The sequence below is a fragment of the Microtus oregoni genome, unplaced genomic scaffold, assembly GCF_018167655.1.
Source record: "Microtus oregoni isolate MIOR12 unplaced genomic scaffold, Mior012 000079F_008, whole genome shotgun sequence".
Taxonomy (NCBI): domain Eukaryota; kingdom Metazoa; phylum Chordata; class Mammalia; order Rodentia; family Cricetidae; genus Microtus; species Microtus oregoni.
In genome coordinates this window covers 136,584-140,838 of record NW_024544160.1, presented here as the reverse complement: position 1 = coordinate 140,838, position 4,255 = coordinate 136,584, and positions in this window count along the sequence as shown.

The following is a 4,255-nucleotide window of genomic DNA, read 5'->3' as shown; positions in this document are numbered from 1 at the left end:
AGCCGTGGAAATCAGCACTGTCTCTGACTGCATTAGTGCCATGGACCCAGATGTGGTCCTCTTCAGTAACCCGCTCCTGGATGACAGCATGGCCCCAGGCAACAGGTACTAGCCACTCAAACCAGCATGCCCTGGCAACTGCACAGCTTTCAGATACCGACATAGTCACAAGGCTATAGCCTAGGACCTGGACATCCAAATGGTCTTTGGGGGCAATAGGGATCATGGGAAATCAAATAGACTCTAGCTGTGGTAAGACCATGGACCCAGAAATGTTTCTCGGCAGCAGCCCAGGACTGGATGTCACCATGTCCCAGAAGGCAGCACATACCACCAAGATTTCCATGGCCCTTGTGTCCCTCAGACACAAACCTAGGTGGTGTGTCAGAAGTCAGGCCTCTGAACAGCCCTCAGTGGCAGCAGGAGTCGTAGACATGATATTAAACTGTTTCAGGGCCTCAGACAAAGACTTGGCTCCTGGCTATAGTCCAGGCCTAAACATCACTCCACTCTCACCTCTTCAAATCCTCCTCTCCCAGCCCATGAACTGCTTCTCTTCTCTCCTCTCTTCCACGTCCCCGCCCTATACAAGCTAACCATAATTTTTGCTTGACTGCTTAGTTCAAGAGGCTCCAAGACGACTCTTGATTGGCACAGAGTTGTTGATGGAGTCCTCTTGAGGGCTGGGGACTAGAAACCCCAAGCCTGGGCTTTGCTCTTTAAGAGAAAGAGTATGAAGTTGGGTGGGAAATCTTGGAAATGTTGAGGTAAAAAAATAATATGACAAAAATAAATTGTATATATGTAGGAAGGAGGCCACTTGTTTGCTTCCTGGCCACCTAGACTCACATAAAAATCACACAGAAACAATATTATTTAAATCATTGCTTGGCCCATTAGCTCTAGCTTCTTATTGACTAACCCTTACACATTAATTAAACTCATTTCTATTAATCTGTATATCACCATGTGGCTGTGGCTTACTGGCTATAGCTCCGATGTCTGTCTCCAACTGGTCTACATGGCTTCTCCCTAACTCTGCCTTTCTTTCTACCAGCATTCAGTTTAGTTTTCAGCACATTTGTCTCTATTCCCTGCACAGGCACAAGACAGTTCCTTTACTAACTAATTATTTTCACAGCATACAGAGAGGAATCTCACAACACCTCTCCTTTTCTATTTAAATGAAAAGGAAGGTTTTAACTTTAACATAATAAAAGTACATATAACAAAACAGGTATCAATCAATAATTACAATTACAATATTTATAACTACTTTATCTTTTATCATAACTAAGGAAAATTACAACTATTACTATAAATTCTTAACTCCATCAATGACTCCAGAAGGATATAATATTACCTCAGTAAACAGGAAATTTATTGTAAGAAACTTCCAAAACTCTAGAATTGACAGAGACATCTCGCTGCCTGGACAGTCACCCAAAATTCTTCTGTACCGTTAGGACATCTTATCTTCAGTCCACAGTCCCATAGTATCCAGCAGACCTTTCCATGAAACAGGAAATTTCAAAGACAGTTCTGCCTACATTGGCACCTTGTCAGTCACTTTTTTCTATATCCTGAAGAATGTCTGGCAGACTCTTTCATGAAACAAGAAACCTGAAGGATAGTTTTACCTTTAAACAATTTCAGCAGTCATTTCTCTGTGGGTCCTTTATGTCCAGTTCATCCAGCAGTCCAGGCAAGAGCAATTTCTTTCCCAAATGACTATCAAACTCCATAAGGAGCCTCTTCGATGCCCATCTTCCTCTTGAAGTAGATTGGTGCTGCCAGGAGCAGATGTGTCTCATTGTCATGAAAAGTCCTAAGTTCTTAAACATGCCATATTCTGTAGTCTTTGAAAAGTTTGAAGATTATCTATCTACCTGAAATATATCTCCACATATATAGGAAACCTAACATGACTACAAGGTTGACTATTATAGGTGATTATCTATTAACCTATATTTCTTAATTATACATTACATCTTCAAATGAGCTGGACAAACACAATACCTTAATTAAGCATATATATATATATATATGTGTGTGTGTGTGTGTGTGTGTGTGTGTGTGTGTGTGTGTGTGTATGCATAGTACAACAAAAATTGACCTTAAATTTGTATCAAAAATCCAAGATCCATACCGAAGCAAATCTCTATAGTATTTAAATGTAGACAGTGTTTGGGAATATTGGTATAGTTCTCTCCAAACTGCTTCCTGATTTTTGTTAGACAAAGCATTGTGGGGCTCTTCACAGTGACCTTTCAGGGGATCTCGGTCTATCAAACCATATTAGTCTTGAAGCAATCCACAGGTTCTCATCCTCTGTGGACATAAAACAAGAACCTCTTTACTAAAGCAACATATCCTTAGACCCAAATTTTGAAGACAAAATGCCTTTAAAATATATATGTTGGTTACTTTGCTCCTTCACAGTCAAAACATTCAAAGAAAAAACAATAATATATATAATCCAGACTCTTTTTCTTTTCCATTTTTATGTAGCTTATTTTTCTTTATTCCTTTTAATCTATGGCTGTCTGTACTCTGTCTCTTTAAAGACATTTTTAAATGATTTACTTCTTTTCCAACTCTCTATACTCTTTTTCCTCTCTCTCACATGCTTATGTACAATTTATCCAACAGTATGACTCATTTAGAGGTCCTTTTTTAAATCTGGATTTGTCTTATTGCATATCTGTAATTATTTTCTGACCATAAGCACCTCTTAAAATGCTAAGCACTTAAGAATCTAAGCTTCAACATTTCTAGGGTATTTGCAGTACTGCCTGATTGCTGTACACAGTCCAATATGATGGAAGTCAGTTCACCACCTTTCTAAGCCATGCACATTGCCCCGATTCCAAGTATGCATCATGTCTATGTTGAGCCATAAAACAGTTTGTAACATGTTTATTACAAACCCCATTTAAATGGTCAGTCTCCTGAAAGAGTCAGAGTTAGTGCTGACAGCATCGCCCAAGAAGCCACAGTTTTCAAAATAGCCTGGCTTTTCTTTCTATAACTGCTGAATCAGAACAATCTCTCTTAAAGGAGCTGTTGCATGCCACCATCAGAAAAAAAATGCAGCTAATCTTTGTTTTTCCATGTATAGAGTTCCTTTCCAAGCTTTCTCAGGTTTTAGATGGATTTTAATTAGCCAAGATGGGGCCAATTTGTAGAAAGAAGGCCAACCAGACTCACATAATTATCACACAGAAACAATATTATTTAAATCACTGCTTGGCCCATTCGCTCTAGCTTCTTATTGAGTAACCCTTACAAATTAATTAACTCATTTCTGTTAATCTGTATATCAACATGTGGCTGTGGCTTACTGGCTATAGCTCCGATGTCTGTCTCCAACTGGGCTACATGGCTTCTCCCAAACTCCGTCTTTCTTTCTCCCAGCATTCAGTTTAGTTTTCGGCATGTCTGTCCCTATTCCCTGTGCAGGCCCAAAACAGATCCTTTATTAACCAATTGTATTCGCAGCATACAGAGGGGAATCCCACATAATATATTTTAAAGATGCTGTTTTGTATCAGTTTCCTGCAAGATTGAAACATACTATCCTGCAGGGAAGATTCCTATGCCAGTAGACAAATGGCTCAAAATAGCTTCAAGAAGACCCAGAAACTGACCAGATTCACTGGGCACCTTCCTCCCGGAGTAAATAATAAAGATGGCTGATGGTCACTCTCTGACAGGCCAAGCTACAAAGAAGACTCTGAGACCAGATGAGCTACCTAGAAGAAGCAGAGACTAGTCTAACTTTCTGGAAGAAGTTTATCAACCGAGTCACTTAGAAAAGACATTTGAGCTGCTATGTAGTATGCTGCAGGTTTCCAAATTTTGTGAGTTGTCACCCATATGTGGCAATGGGCTCTAATGATGAGTCATTTCTGGTTCTATAAGTAACCTGTCACTCTCACTCATACTCCTATAAGCAACCCTGGTAAAACTCATTGATTCACTAAGTTGTACTTTGGTAGTATTTGTAGCTTGTTTTGTTGTGAACTCCCTAACAATAATGAATAGACGTGTATGTTGCATCTCCCCAGGAAATTTCTTGTTGCACAACAGATATGTAAGGGAAAATTGAAATAACTGATATATCAGAACAAGTACAAAGATAAATTTGTATTATTTTCTAACTTTTGAAATCTATATATTTATTCAGAGACAATATCTCTTTTACCCAATACTAGCCTTGACCTTACTATATGTCCGAAGAAGAACTTGAACT